The sequence below is a fragment of the Peromyscus californicus genome, unplaced genomic scaffold (assembly GCF_007827085.1).
Source record: "Peromyscus californicus insignis strain IS unplaced genomic scaffold, ASM782708v3 Scaffold_16__1_contigs__length_79575227, whole genome shotgun sequence".
Classification (NCBI taxonomy): Eukaryota; Metazoa; Chordata; class Mammalia; order Rodentia; family Cricetidae; genus Peromyscus; species Peromyscus californicus.
In genome coordinates, this window is record NW_026294458.1 from 71,376,907 (window position 1) to 71,393,894 (window position 16,988).

The window sequence follows — 16,988 nt, forward strand, 5'->3', positions numbered from 1 at the left end:
CCTTCAGCCCAGTCGAAACACCACCGTATCCATTTTCTAAAAAATCACACGTGTAGATATGATGAGGTTTCTCAGAGGTGTTTGAAATCTTAGACTGTTAGTGTCATGTGGAATTCCTATGAAGACTTTATAAAGGTTTGGCAGCTTTTCCATCTTCTTTAAGCCATAAATTGACACCTTTATTCAAGAATAAAATATTCCAGATTTTGGGTAATTCACAGTAAAAAAGAGTAAGCCTTGAATGTCAAAACACTTGATTTCTTTCATGCAATGCTGCTTTCTTGAGAAATAGAGGATTTGGTCTTTTACTATAGAGGTGTTATTAATTATAGCCAATGAAATTGCTTCAAAATTGTTCATCATGTGGCTTCCCTTCTCCCCAAGAATTCACAAAAATCTAAGAGAGCTGTAATTTAGTATTTCTATATTGTTTAACTGAAGAATCTACGTTAATGGACAAAACCACTCTGAACAGCAGAGGGCACTTATGTACACAATACAGAATGCTGCCTGCTTTTGAATAGCAACTGAGCAGGTGTGCAGTCTCCACGCCATTATCCGTGAACCTTGACAGGGATGAATTTGATGGAGGTAATTACTGTTCTCAAGGACTCTGTCATCCATGCCTTTTAATGTTTAAAACCCAGCTTCTTAAACTGTGGCTTAGGAAGCCGTATGGGACCAGGTAACTCAGTGTGAGGGTCATAAAAAAAAAAAAAATCTGGCAACTAATTCAAAATTAAACACATAACGTATTTGAAGTGTTTCTGGGGGTGATCGCTCATATTGCATCATGTGACTTCACTGCAGCCTTGGCAGTGAACAATCTACATTCACACTGTCCTGTTACATTATACACTGCCCATGAACATGGCCGGAAGTACCTCAGCTTGATTCCAAGACTATTGTATGATATAAACTTCAGTGTCTTTGCTGTCTATTAAAAGTTTTCTATTATTATAGAAAAATAATGATTTAATTATGGAAACAAAGATTTTTGATATTTGCCTACTATAATTTTCCAGCATGTAAGTATCAAATGAGTATATCTTTGGACTGCATTGTGTTAGGATATTTGGTTTTAAAGATTTCTGTTGGAGTTCCTGATTTGGGTTTCATAAAAAGTTGCTAAATGAGGGACTGGAGAGATGGCTCAGCATACAGAGTATTCACTGCTCTTACAGAGGACTAGGGTTTCATTCCCAGCTCACTTCTACTGCTTGCAATTCTAGCCTCCATGGATACCTGAACTTCTTGTATAATATTAGAGGGACCAGCCTTAATATTATACATCCCAGGGGCTCAGGAGATAGAACTACTAATGGTGAGGACTATTTTTGGGAAATAGAATCTCAGCACACCGAGCTCTATAGTCCACTTGCTTTAATTCCTCTGGCATAACATCCTATTTACACAGCTTCAGTTCTGTTCTCGTGCCTAGCTCCTTTCTTGCCTGATTTCTCTCTATATTTATCTACTGCTCCCTCTAAATTCTATCTTAATTCTCTCGCCTTAATTCTGCCTCATCTAGGTCCTTTTCACCTTGCTCTTACCCAGCGAGGACTTCCCCATCTGACTCTTCCTCATCTCCCATCTCGTCCACATGTACTCTCTGGTCAAAATCCTCCTTATTCCTCCCCGTTCTCCGTCTCTAAGTTCTCCACATTCCTCCTAAGTCTCCCAGGAATCCAGTTATAAACCCAAGCAATAGCAATCAATTCCCTGGTCGAGCAAGTTCACCAGGCTTGAATTCTACAGGGTCATAAAGGCAGGTAAGAATTTTCCTCAGGCAGTGACCACCAGGATTCCAGGGTCAAACAGAGGGGCGATAAGAATCACATAGAGGGTCCCCCGCGGATTGAGATCAACCTGGTAGACTCAGTCCAGGTAGGTCCAGTCCCCTCCTCCCAGGCCGAGCCAAGCGATCCTGCATAGGCCCCAAGTTTCAAACAGCCAACTCATGCAATGAGCACAGGACCCAGTCCCACTGCCTGGATGCCTCCCAAAGTTCCATGAGAATGAATTACAATCACTTAAATATTTCAAAATAAAATATTAAATCATACAGAAAAAAAAGAATCACATAGAGGGGCAGTAATTGTTAATTATCATTTGCAACCCAAAAGGGAAGTGACTAATGGGGAAATGAATTAACTAAAGGTTAAATTTGGGTAATATCTAAGAAGAGGGATCGTATGTGCTCCATTATAGTCTCAAATGTGTCTGGTACAAAATGTTATGAATCTATAAGTTACTAGGTCAATGGGAGAAAATAAAACTGTCTTCTTTTTTCCTGTGGCTCCTCTCTATCCAAGCTATCTGCCATTTTTCTGCAGGGTGGGGGAAAGTGTGCTTGGTCACTAGACAACCTGTGCACAGCTAGATGCCTCTGGTGATATTTAAAGGGAGATCTGGAACTAGAGGAAAGATTTGGGAAAGGAGGAAGTTAAGCTTAATTGGCACATCTGCCAGGCCTTCTCAAATGGGTAGTCTGGACACTTAAGTCTGTTCCTAGAGAGTACAGAGGTGTCTCTGATAAGGTACTTTCCTCTGTCTGGGGAAGGTCCTGGCCGGATGCTGCCAATGACAATAATTACAGGGAGGCTTGAACTGGGGTTCTGGCTGTGCATAGCTGTCAGTGTACAAGGTTATCTAAATATTCCTTTAGTAGAGGGGATAAGGTGCCCAATAAATGATGGAAAATCTACAACAGCACACAAGAAACTCATAGCAGGAAATGGCTGATAATCAAAAGTCAAATATCACCATGGCTCCTTGAGCCTTAGCTTGATCTCTGGAAGGCCCTTGGCTTCTTCCAGGTATTAGCTTTGTCATAATCAGCTGAAATCCTACTTTGTATATTTTTGCAGCTTGCAGCATGAACTCAAATGCACAACCACTCTCCAATATACATGTAATTAAAAATAATATAATCTAAAAATTGCTCAATGAATTTTGGCTCAGGATTAGGACAGAATTTTCAGCAATTTCTAAAATGACTTTAAACATACTTCTGCTGTTTTTTGTTTTTTTTTTACTGTGTATTTATGCAATTTAGCATTCTCAGCATTGACCATTATAAAATCAAAATATCTGTTTACTCCAAAGAACACTGATGAAGCTGTATCAAATATTTAATCAAGACTTAAATTTTTCAATGCAAAAATAATCATATCCATCTCATTAGTCTGCTAATTTACTTTTGTTTATAATAAATGATAAAAGTATATGAATATCAAGAATTAGTCTAGTGGACACAGGAGGATCCCTGGGGCTTCCTGGCTAGCCAGTCTCCCTGAATCAATGAGCTCTAGATTCAGTGAGAGACCCTGCCTCAAAAAGCACAGTGGAGAAGCAAATGAGGAAAACACTCAGTGTCGACCTCTGACCCCCACGTGCACCCATACAGAAATGTGCATGCACACTCACTCAGGTGCACACACACATACATAAACATGTGCACGTGCATTCACAAGTATTTCTTGGGCAAAAGGGGGTTGCAAGAGGAAAATGTTTAAGAAGGTTTGGTTTGAAGCAGTGGAATAAAGAGACAGGCTGTAGACTTGAAGGTGTTGTAGCACCTCTAAAGGGAGATGCAAATAGAGAACATTATCAGTAGAGCTGCAGAAGGGACACTCTCACAAGTCTGCCTTGAGCTCAGTGCACTCACAGGTGCGCATGGCCACGAGAGGCTGTGCGGTGTTTGCTGTGAGCCGCTGGCTCCCACGGAGAGCTTGGCTGTGTTTCTGTAGGGTTGGCCTTTGTCTAGAATTTCACAATCTCTAAAGTTCTGCCTGCAATCCCTCCCTCGTGCCTAATAGACTTCTCAAAATTAATGGGGCTAGAACAACTCATGACCAAATTCCTATCCCAATCCCCAAAGGAAAAGTAACCAGTTATTTCCTCACAAGTCTTCCTCATATCCACCCATGGCACGAGGATGCACTCAGCTACCCAGGTCAAACACCAGATGCCAGATTCTTACTTTTCCCCGACTCTTCTAATTCAGAGTAAGCCCAGTGTCCTTCCAAGGCACGTCCAGCTCTGCCCTCTTCTTGCTCAGTCTTTTATGCTCCTAGCTTAGCATGAGCTTCCATGCTTGCTGGCCTGGACTTTTTTTTTTTTTTTTTTTTTCCTTTTGAGACAGGGTTCCTTTGTGTAACAGCCCCGGCTGTCCTGGGACTCACTTTGTAGACCAGGCTGGCCTTGAACTCATAGATATCCTCCTGCCTCTGCCTCCGGAGTGCTAGGGTGAAAGGCGTGCATCACCACCACCGCTGGCCTGGATTTCTATCGAGAGCCTCCGAATGACCCACTCTACAGACATATTCCTCAAGTGCAGCCAGAGCATTCTTCACATGCCACTCCCAGCTCAATAGACCCGGCCTGTCTCCTGCCAGTGCATTTCCGTTGCGCTTGCGCAAAGCCAGGCTCCTTCCTAAGGGCCCCACCTACTCAGATCCCCTCTTTCTCCAGCACTCGCCCAGCCCACTCCGCCCTGCGCTACATCCTTCTGCTTGTGTGAAGACCCTGCACACCAGGGCTCCTCATCTCTTCACAGCTGCCTTCTGTGTTAGGTACACTCCTCATCGCTGTCCCCGATCCCTGATGGGAAGCCACTTAAGGGACAAAAGGTCGATTTGGGCTATCGTTAGCGGGAAGGCAGTCCATTATGGTGAGTGTGGCTTAGTGGCAGGAGGGCAGAGCGGCCAGCCATATTGAATCCGCAGCCAGGAAGCAGAGGGCTGTGGACAGGAAGTGGGGCTGTGGACCGGAAGTGGGGCTGGGTTATAAAACCGTAAGAATTCCCCACAGTGACTTCCTTCCTTCAGTGAGCTCCTTCCTAATGGTTCCGCAACCTTCCAAAAACAGCCCAATGAACCGGGGAGGCGGGGCGGGGACCAAATGTTCAGACATACGGCCTATATGGGGGTGCGTCAGGCATCTAATTATCAGATGTCATCTCCTCAGAGAGGCGGGTCTAGTTCCGTCGCTGTGATAAGACACTCTGACCAAAAGTAGTGTAAGGGAGGAAAGAGAAGAGGATTTGTTTGGCTTATACTTCGGCGTTACAGTCCATCATCAAGGAAAGTCAGGGTAGGAACTCAAACAGGAGATTGAAGTAGACATCACAGGGGAAGGCCTCCTGCTGGCTCATTCACAGGCTCATGCTTTCTTATACAGCCCAGGACCACCTTCCCAGGGAACAGGGCTAACTGCCCACAGTGGGCTGGGTTCTCCTATGAACTGAAAATTAAGATAGCTGGGGATGGTGGCGCACACCTTTAATCCCAGCACTAGGGAGGCAGAGGCAGGCAGATCTCTGTGAGTTCGAGGCCAGCCTGGTCTACAGAGTGAGTTCTAGGCCAGCCAAGGCTACATAGTGAGATCCTGTCTCGAAAATAGGTAAATAAGTGAAAAATTTAGGCAGTCCTCCACAGATGTGTCCACAGGCCAATCTGATCTAGGTAAATTCTCAGTCAAGGCCTTCCTGTCAGATGACATGAGACCACGTCACGTGACAATTAAAGCTAACTAGGACAAAGACCCTTCTGATCTAAAGTGATCCTGTTGTGTTTTTCACTCACCTGGGCTCTGTATGAAATACTTCACTGGTGTCCCCCACCAACTCCATCACACAACAAACCAATTACCTTCAGATCCCATCAGGTGATCTGCTGAGGTGGTACGTTACACCTCCTGGGATTACAAAATACAGGAAGAGAACTGGACAAATAAGTTTTCACCAAGTAAGCAACAGCGTGTGCATGGAAGGAACTGTCTCAGTCCTAACCTCTTAACATCACCCCATTATTAAAACCAGACACTGGATGGTTTTAGAATCTAGAACAAGTAGCACTATAGACCCATGGAAACAGACACAGTGAATCACCAGTATTGAATCAGACTCCTCACCCGGATTTCCCTGACACATTCCATGTGTCCTTCCCTTTGGTTCTCAGCAGACATTCTGACACACACACACACACACACACACACACACACACACACACACAGGAAAAGTCATTATAAATACAAGGAACCCTTCTTGTGTGTCTACCACCCTTCTCTCCACTCATTCTCCCTTTCTTGTCTACGGCATAGTCCATGAACGCATAAAACTCTGCCACCAATGTGAGTGAAGACTACTGGCACGGCAGTGCACGCCTGTGACCCTGTCTGCGCTGCGGAAGTGGAGACAGGAGCTTGCTGGCTGGGCCGTCTGGCCAAACTGGCAAGATCTAGGTTCGATTTGAGACACTGTCCCCAAAATTAAAAAAGAAGACACCCGCTGGGCGGTGGGTGGTGCATTCCTTTAATCCTAGCACTCGGGAGGCAGAGCCAGGCGGATCTCTGTGAGTTCGAGGCTTCATGTGCTGTGGGATGTTCTGTATGGCAAATGTGTTGCTGATTAGTCAATAAATAAAACACTGATTGGCCATTGGCTAGGCAGGAAGTGTAGGCGGGACAAGGAGGAGAATAAAGCTGGGAAGTGGAAGGCTGAGTCAGAGAGACACTGCCAGCCGCCATGATGACAAGCCGCATGTGAAGATGCTGGTAAGCCACGAGCCATGTGGCAAGGTATAGATTAATGGAAATGGATTAATTTAAGCTGTAAGAATAGTTAGCAAGAAGCCTGCCACGGCCATACAGTTTGTAACCAATATAAGTCTCTGTGTTTACTTGATCGGGTTTGAGTGGCTGTGAGACTGGCAGGTGAGACAGTTTGTCCTGACTGTGGGCCAGGCAGGAAAACTCTAGCTACATCCTCTCCTTTCTCTTTCTCTTCCTCTGCTTTCTCTTTCTCTTCCTCTGCTTTCTCTTTCTCTTCTGCTTTCTCTTTCTCTGCTTTCTCTTTCTCTTCTGCTTTCTCTTTCTCTGCTTTCTCTTTCTCTTCCTCTGCTTTCTATTTCCCTTCCTCTCCTTTCTTTTTCTCTTCTTCCCCCATTTTCCTTTCTTCTTCTTTCTTTTTCTGTGTTTCTGAACAAAGCAGTACACCGTGTTACCTCAGTTCAACTGACTGGCAATTTTAATCCTTACAGCCCTGTTTCCCTCCCTTTGGCTCATAACCGGGCATGTTTGTAGATTCCAGTGATTAGGAGGAGATCACAGCCTGCCCATTGCAGTTACAGAAATGCCTCTTTCCTGTCCCTAAAAACTAACATGCTTAGAGATGTATGTAGTCTTAAGTTTTTCCCGGTCTTGCCAGGCCCTGCAGTCCTGTGGTCGCTTATAAAATAATCATTCAGAGCCTTATACTAATTACCAATTGTTTGGCCTATGACAGGCTTCTTGCTAGATCTTATAACCTAATCCATTTCTATTAATCTATAAGTTGCCACATGGCCGTGGCATTACCAGTCTGCTGGGATCTTGCTGTTCCTTCAGCAGCTGGCATCTCCCTCTCCTCTCCTTTTTTCTCTCCACATATCGGCTTGGATTTTCCTCCTGTCTCTAAGCTGCCTTGCCATAGGCCAATGCAGCTTTATCTATCAACCAATCAGAACAACACATATTTACAGCACACAGAAAGACATCCCACAGCATAGAGAGGCAGCAGGATTAGGTCTGGAGAAGCAGGTATATTTCAGGCCTAGATTCAGCCCCATTATCATTGACCTTCATTAGTTTGGATGTTACCCTGAGTGGTATTCTGTCTTTCCCTAAACTGCAGTCACGGGAGGGCTTTTGGGATGACCCATGTAACTGCTTCATTCTTTCACTCATGAGGAAATGGAGAGTTGGGCTGGTCAATAACGTCTCTGTGGTCACCCAGCTTGTGGGAGCAGAGGAAGAGGCAGACCTCTACCACCATCCTTGGTCCTTCACCCACTGCCCCTGCTCTACTCTTCCATTACACAAAATCATTTATTTATGTCTTTTCTAACATGTGGGCTTTGACCTTCAGAAGGCATTTAATTCTCCTGACGAACACAGTCTCTGTCTGTGTGCATGGGCCCGAGAGGCAATTACAATAATTGGGTAAGATGCTTACATGATTTTTGCTGCATTTGCTGCCCAAGGCACGTAATGAGTCAAGGAGGTGACTGCCTGACATGCAGTTGGACTGCCGTGATATCAAGAAGATGCAGACAAAGTGGAAGAGGTCTGGAGGAGACCAGCTGAAAGGATGAAGGGAGGGAAAGTTGAAGCAGGGACGCAGGGAACGCTTCGCCGAGCAGCCAGCCAGCCAGAAGAGAGTGGGCTCTGGGATGTCCATGAAGATTTTCAAGCCGGAACAAAATGGTAATTGCTTTACTATTTTGGTGGGCCTAATAAAGTGCACTGAGAGTAGATACAAAGAAAGCATACTGTGTGCCACCACTAAGGGTACTGAATACTTTTACCATAACTCTCTGTTGATCTCAGTCTTTGACATTCTGTTTCTACTACGGTGGACTGCTAGGGTGACCAGTTGTCTGAATTGAACTGGCACTTGAAATTTTCATGATTTTGGGACTGTCAGTATTTAAGCCAGGATGGTCTTGAGCAGTCCAGGCCAACCCGTTACCTACTGGCTGCACTGACCAACCTGTTGCATATGAGAACCATAAACTGGACCTAGCCTACCTGTGCACCTTTGGATATGGGAATGGATGAGTAGGCTTCTAGAAATCTTGTTGACATGAGGATTTCACATGTCCTTGAAGAGACACTAAAGAGATCCCTGTTGCTCGGGGTTGAACCACAGAATACCTTGCTATGCAGTTCTACATCTCCCGAGAAGGCGAAGCCTGCCCTCCTTAATTCGACCTAGGGGCATCTGGATTCTTTGGAAAGACGGAGCTCATTGCTTAAAGTTGCTCTGCACAACTCATTCTGGGACTCCTGCATTTACTGGTGTATTTAACGGTGAAACTCCAGTGTTTAATGGGGATGGAGCTAGCATCCCTATAAACCCCTGTCACCAACCAGAATATGGTGCTTCTGGAACCCACAGGGAGGCCAGTACCAGTGCAGGGGCTCTGCAGGGGCAGGTGGAGAAGAGCTCGGACACGGTCAGCAGGAGGGTGGCTGGTCCAGTTTCAATAGTTAAAGAGTGACAGTTGTAAGTCAAGCCCTCAGGGCATAGAGAAAGAGACAATGAAAATAAGGAGAATGGAAACATCGAATGAGAAAGCTCATGAAGGTCTTTTTTTTTCCTGAGACAGGGTTTCTCTGTGTAGCTTCGTGATTTTCCTGGAACTCACTTGGTAGCCCATCCTGGCCTTGGACTCACAGAGATCTGCCTGGCTCTGCCTCCCGAGTGCGCCACCACCGCCCGGCTCTCATAAACGTCTTCTAAGAAGTGGGGGCCATTGGCAGAAGCTTAAACACATCCCAATGAAACTCCGTGCGACTTCCTCCAAGCTGAATAGCATCTTGACTTGTCCGAGTCTCAAGTCTTATTCTGCCAAGGCAGAGAGACTAGGGGCTCCAGCACCCAGTAATGGCTTACCAAGAGAGTCAGGGCAGAAACAGGATCAAAGGAGGTTGCCGAAAAGTGAACACAGGAGTAATCAGACTCACGCACATGGACTCAACTGCAATCTTACTTGTACGCAAGGTAAAGTGACTGGCTGCCTGTAACAAAGAGTTCGCTATGCTCCAGCCTGGAGGGCTGAAGAATGTGGTGCGAGTAAGCAACGGGGAAATGCCTAAAATTAGTCCACAGAGAGGGCGGTCGGATGTTGCAGTTTGCCCTGGGTGTGCTGGTTGTCAACGCAGATTAAACAGCTCTGTGTCCGCCATCACCACCCTCTACCACTTCTGGTCCCCTGCCATCTTTGCTCCTTGTCAGAAGTCCTGACATGCCTGGTTCCAGGAATCTAAGTCCGAGGAGGCCGAGACAGACAATGTTTGAAATTCCCAGCTTCTGTTATGGCATTCCCAAACTCATGTGTGGTATTGTATTCCCCCCAAATATTGTGCATGCTAATAAACTTATCTGGGGTCAGAGACAGAGCAGCCACAATATTAAACATAGAGGATTATGGTGATATTTTATTTGTATTAAAATGTTATTTGTATGTTAATAAATAAAGTTGCCCGGGGGTCAGAGCTATTAGCAAGCCATAGGAAAGCAGGGCAGTGGTAGCGTACGCTTGTAATTCCAGCACTTAGTAGGCAGAGCTGGGTAAGTCTCTGTGTGTTCAGGGATACAGCCATTATTGGATACACATGCCTTTAATCTTAATACCAATCATGGAAAACCTGGAGGCCTATACAGACAGGCTGTGAGGAGGCGGTCATGTGGTTGGGTTTACAACCAATGAGAAGGCAGGACAGGAACTCTATATAAAGACTTTTACACAGGGGTAGCTCTGGTTCGGAGAGGTAGGACCACTGCAGGAGGAAGGGTAAGGTTTTGGCTCTTAGCTCTGACCTCTTGGCTTTCTTCTTTGCATTGGTTCTGTGTTTATTGTTTGATGGGAAGGTTGAATACATCTACAGAGGATAGGCAGTGGTAGCTCACCTTTAATCCTAGCATTCCAGAGGCAGAAATCCATGTGTTCAAGGATACAGCCAGGCATGGTGACTCATCACGTCTTTAATCCCAGAAAGCAAGCCTTTAATCCCAGGGAGTGGTGGTAGAAAGCAGAAAGGTATATAAGGCGTGAGAACCAGAAACTAGAAGCATTTGGCTGGTTAAGCATTTGGCTGGTTAAGCATTTGGCTGGTCAAGCTTTCAGGCTTCTAGCAGCACAGTTCAGCTGAGATTCATTCTGGATGAGGACTCAGAAGCCTCCAGTCTGAGGAAACAGGACCAGCTGAGGATCTGGCGAGGTGAGGTAGCTGTGGCTTGTTCTGGTTCTCTGATCTTCCAGTTCACCCCAAAACCTGGCTCAGGTTTGATTTTATTAATAAGAACTTTTAAGATTCATGCTACACTCATGAAGCAGGTCAGCTGGACAGTCAGAGAGAATGACAGTTGTCCTTTACAGTGTCCCCTTCAGGGACTCAGTCCCCTTCAGGGACTCAGTGTCGACATATACAGGTCCTCATGGTCTTAAACTCATGCTTCCCAGCTGATGTAAGATGACCCTCACTCCTAGTACAGAATATGCTCCTCTGTTAGTAGAGTTGAATTCCTGCTCTATATGTTCTGAGTCCACCTTAACGTTCAGGACTTCTGAGCCAGGACCAATCTCAGCTACTCCATCCTGACTCCATCGTGATACTCTGTAATCCACAGGTATGTGCAGTAACCCCGACTGTACACCTCACGTAAAATAATGAAATGGGGCTGGAGCGATGGCTCAGGGGATAAAGGCATTTGTTGCCAAGCCTGATGACAGCAGTTCAGTTTCCAGAACTCGTGTGGTGAGAGGAGAGAACCCACTCCCTAAGACATCCTCTGAGCTCTACATGCATGCCATGGCATGTGTGCAAGTGCATTGCGCACACGCGCACACACACACACACACACACACACACACACACACGCACACACTTAAATAAATAATTGTAACAGAAATAGTAAAATAAGCAGAGAGGAAAATTTGTTAAAATATCAGCCTGTAGGTGAGAAAAATTAATCGCGCTTTTTCCTATCTGGTTAAGAGCATTAAGTTGTCAGATGCACCTTCTCTCCCTCATTGCCACGCTCCCTCTGAAATCAGCCAGCCCCTCCCCTGACTAGGACAACTGCACCTGCTGGAGCAATACAGTCTTCCTCCCAAAACGTTTCTCATCTTGGTGGTCAATCCTGAAGAGGGTGACTGTACCTCCTGCTGGACTTCCATCATAAAAATTAAAAATGGCAGCATCAGGAGACAGCCCCTGGATCCCATGGAGTTCATCCACCTGCAGCAGATTGACTTCAGTTGTGGCAAGCAGCCCCGCTTCCCCTTTACAGTCAAGGGGGACCAAAACCAACATTCAACATTGCATTGGTGTGCGTGTGCGTGTGCATGTGCGTGTGCGTGCGCGTGCCCGCCCAACAAGTTCTGGGCAACATAGGTCACAGAATCACACACACAGTATTCTATTGACTTATTTTTCTTTGAAATGTGTGTTGCTTAGACAGAAGCAGTGTGTGGGATGGCTGATGATGTTACTCTAACAGTGGTAGGTGCAAATGCTCTTCAAATCCAGAGCAAGTCTGAATCCCTGAGGGCAGATAGGACAACATGATGGAAAGGGCTGAACAGAGCCCATCCACCACCAGGGGGCAGGCTGGTCCCACCAGGAAGGAACGACAGAGGCCGAAAGTTGATGCTGTTACAACTTGAGTCTAAACTGGGCAGGCAATCAGATCAGCTGTGAAGGAGGGAGCCTGTGCCTTTGACTCCATTCACGGATTCCACTCCTGATTTCATGCCAGCTCTGTGCGTGAGCCCACTGAGGAGTCCCTCAGTGGCTGGGAAGGAGCTGACCGGGGGCTGCAGGGCTGATCTTCACCGTTCTTCACCTTTACCCACCGTGGACTAAAGGTCTTTCGGGGAACAGACACTTGAGACATTTTCCTAGATGCCTATCCTCTGGCTCCTTAAATCTCCCTGGTACTGATTTTCTACTCTGTTTCCTCTGGATTCCCAACCAGCTAACTTAATGTCAACGGCTGTTTATGAAGCAGATAATATGTGATGTCAAGGTTTCTCACCCAGCAAAACTGGACGATAAAATGTCCCATAGAAAGACCAGCCATGTAGGAGGTAGGGTGGTTTTCCTCGCCTACTATTTCTAGAGGACATTCAAGAACGATGGTGTAGGGCTAGCAGTCTGCTTTGGGCTGCCTCCTGCAGGTCAGACAGGTCCCTCTGAAGCCCATCTTGGCTTCCTCCTCCTCGGTTGAGTCATCATAGGGAACTCCTGGTGAGAGTGGAGGTGAAGTAGAGGGGAGTAGATGTTAGAAAGGCAGGGGTGAGCCTCTTGTTCGTGAAACAATGTTTTCACAACCTTCCCGAGCACTCACAGGACATTGTTTTTTTATCTGCCAAGTTCTTGGTTGTCCTCCAATGTGGTCTGGAGATGAAAAGGTTAATACCATACAATAGATCAGGGCTCATTCTTCTGGGGCAGGAGCAAATTAAATCTGCCATAATTTTCATTGTTTGTTTCCTTCTGATATTAGGTCCTGTAAAAGGCAGGTGGGGACGTTAATAGATCATCAACGACTTCACTTGCAGAGTCTACTCCTGGATAGATGTCACTCAAATGATTCCAGTGTGTTCTCTCATGGAGTTCAGTCATAAATGGATGGCTAGGGGTTGTTTTGCTCTCTCTCTCTCTCTCTCTCTCTCTCTCTCTCTCTCTCTCTCTCTCCCTCTCTCCCTCTCTCTCTCCCTCCCTCTCTCTCTCCCCTCTCCTCTCAATCATGATCAGTAAGAGGCAGCTCCCTTTGCACAGATGACCCTGAGTCTCAGAGATTCACAAGCTGGCCCTCCAATCCAGAGGCTTACAGCTGTAAGTCTTGAGAACTGGAGGCTTAAGGCTCCAAACTTTCAAAGCAGGAGGCTTACTGCACTAGGGGCTGGAGGCAGAGGCTTAGTGCCCTGGGATCAGAGTGCTAAGGCCCGGGGGCCCTCTAGAGTTAAAGCTTCTGTGTGCTGAGTGTCAAGTCCCTTAGCTCTTTATAGCCCTTGGCTGTGCTGTTGAACTCTTCCAGTGGCTGGGGCTTGCGGTCTTTGTCCACAGCCTCCACCCTCAGGTCTTTATAGCCTTTTGTCTTCTGGAGTCTCCAGCACCTCTCACCCTCTCCCGGTCCACTGGCTTTTATACAGTCTTACTTTCTTGACCATTTGCCCCCAATGGTCTCTGGAACTCTGTAGCCAGCTCCTAGTGTCACTGGTCTGCCCTTGGGGTCCGTCCCAGGGTCCTCGGCTCCTGGTAATGGGCTGTGGTGATGAATCTTGATTGCCAGCTTGGTGTGATTTGGAATCAGTCACCTGGGAGACAACTCGGCGTGTGTCTGTGAGAAGGTTTCCAGAGAGATTGAGCTGAGGAGTGGAGAGCCACCCTGAAGTGAGTGATACCATCCGCGGGCTGAGGTCCTGGACAGAATAAAAAAGGTGGGAAGGGGGAAGGCATGGCCTCGAGAATTCGTCCTTCCCCATTTCCTCAGTGTGACCAGCTGCCTCATGTCTTGGCTGTTACAGCGAGGGCTGCTCTTGCTGCCAACCCTACCCTGCCACAGCGGACTTTACCCACAAACTGCGAGCCAACGTCAACCTTCCTTTATTGAAGTTGCTTTTGTCCGATATTTTATGGCAACAATGAGGTAAATGACTAATACTCAGCCTGTCTTACCTGTGACAACATGCACAAACGATGTTGAAGAGGAGCCTTTGGGGGACTAAGGCTGTAGCACTGGGAGGGAGTGCACCTGAGAGAAACCCCACCAGCCTGTGGTCTCGGCACGTGGGTGGTAGAAGAGGATGATCATGAGTTTGAGGCTAGCCTGTGTTCAGTAGCCACTTCCGGGCCAGTCTATGATATACGGCAATACCCTAAGTCAAAACAAAGGAGCAACAAATCAAAGTCCTCAAACCAGTCCTCTTCTTACAGATTGGCTTATTTGAAGGGAAAGTAACCTTAGTATTCCACAGAACAACTCTGACAATGTCACACACACACACACACACACACACACACACACACACACACACACGTATATGTGTGTGTATAAACGTATATATAGTGTATTTTGGTCATCTCTTCCCCCCCTCTTACTTTCTCTCATCACCCCCCTCTCTCACAGGATTCTTTCTTACCAACAAGTCACACACCCACACTTTCTTGTCTTTTTATTTGTTTTGGTGACCTACTGAACTGAATTAAAATTGCTTTCATGAGCATGGGTGGGGGGTTATTTACTAGCACATGGGTGTTTTAACATTGGGTACTGGACTGGTGCAGGTCACCATAGCCCACTGTGGATTCATGGATATGACGGTCATGTCATGTCCAGACGGTGGCATTTCATAGCACTCTTCCTCATCCTCCGGCTCTTACGTTCTTTCTGCCTCCTCTTCCACGGAGATGTTCCCTGAGTCTTGAAGCAGGTGATGTCAGCGTTCGGTTTAGGGCTGAACACTGGCCAGGCACTTATTACCAGTGCTTTGATCAGCTGTGAGTCTGCATTAACTGCCACCCGCTGCCAAGAGAAGCTTGGTGTTTGTCGAGAATCATTTTCCTGCACACATAAATGGATAAACGGATTCCTCTGGAATCCAAAACAGGGCTCCAGGAGAAACGGACATGGAAGAAACGCTTCCCACTTCTTGCACTGACTCTTGCCTCAATCCTTCACCGACTGAGACTTCTTTTTTTTTTTTTTTTTTTTTTTTTGGTTTTTCCAAGACAGGGTTTCTCTGTGTAGCTTTTGCGCCTTTTCCTGGGACTCACGTAGCCCAGGCTGGCCTTGAACTCACAGAGATCCGCCTGGCTCTGCCTCCCGAGTGCTGGGATTAAAGGCGTGCGCCACCACCGCCCGGCGAGACTTCTTTTTTTAAAACAATATTTTATTTTTAAAGGATTTATTTTATTTACGTGTATATGTGAGTGTCCAAGTGTCTGCAGTGTGTGTGTAGTTGTCTACAGAGGCCAGCAGAGGGGGTCAGACCTCCTGGAACTCTAGGTGGTTGAGAGCTACCTGATGTTGGTGTTGAGAACTGAACCTGGGTTCTCTGGAACACCTTACCAGCTCCACCTGAGGCTTCTTATCAGGAGAGAGAAGTATCTCATAACATAATTCTACCTAATTGCTGTCCAGGTTAATGTACACTCACTAGTCCCTCCAAACACACACTGAATGATGGTCACCGTGAACTGAGTGTTCACACCTGGTGGACTGGTACTGCCCAGTACACTCACATAGCCACTTGTGATCTACATGTTGTGTTTACTAAGGGTCAACTGTGTGAGCTCTCGAGCCTTTTTATGCCACTTTGCTTATAGCAGCAGTTAATTAAATCATGTAAGTGTTTCATGATCCATTTTATTCAACAGATGGAATATCTACAGATACCAGGCATAGTCGTCGTGTTCAGAATAAGTCAGTGAACAAAGAACACAGATATTCTTTCTCCATATCACTTATATTTTATCCCAAAATATGCAAACTACCTTTTAGAGAATTAAGTTGAACACTTTGGTGAGACCTAACATATGTAAGTTGCTCAAACTGTTGCTCAGTTTGGTGTGGTTGAGACAACTGTAAGAAGATTGGAAAAAATACTGCATCAGTCTGGAAGGATTCCACTTTCAGAATACTCCACAAGCATCCTTAAATTCTATTTTAGGAAAATCAAAACTAGAAAAGCACGAATACAGTTTAGACAAGAAGAGGAAGAAAAAAAAAACTCTCAAAGACATCCACTCAATAAACCCAAAAGAAGGCCTCATAAAACATTTAAGGTAAATATTTACCTTTTTCTTCTTAAAAATGCGTTTTTACTGTTCAAGGGCTTTAAAAATTGACAGCCACCAGCTAGTTCCAACGGGGTCAGATGATTTCCTCACTTGGGTTTTGAGAACCTCTTGAATAAGAACTGTTAGGGAGCAGAGGTTTTGAATTGGGAACTCTGGAAGTGGGCTCTGGGTGTGTGCAGTTAGACAGGCTTCCTTGGGACTTACTCCAGCAGACAGACAACAGGTTTCCTCGGGACCTACTCCAGCAGTTAGACAGGCTTCCTCAGACCTACTCCAGCAGATAGACAGGCTTCCTCAGGACCCAATCCAGAAGCTAGACAGGCTTCCTCAGACCTACTCCAGCAGATAGACAGGCTTCCTCGGGACCCAATCCAGAAGCTAGACAGGCTTCCTCAGACCTGCTCCAGAAGACTGTCATGGGCTCTTACACTCTGGACCTTGACTTTGAAGACCGGAGCTCCTGATGCAGACAGTGGGGATGACTCCAGCCAACATTCACAGGGCAAAGCCCTTCAGCCATCTTAGGAGAGACCTGGTATTGAAAGGAGTAAAGTGAGCATGTGATGTGTGTGTGTGTGTGTGTGTGTGTGTGTGTGCACATGCATGTGGAAAGCAGTAATCAGTGTTGGATA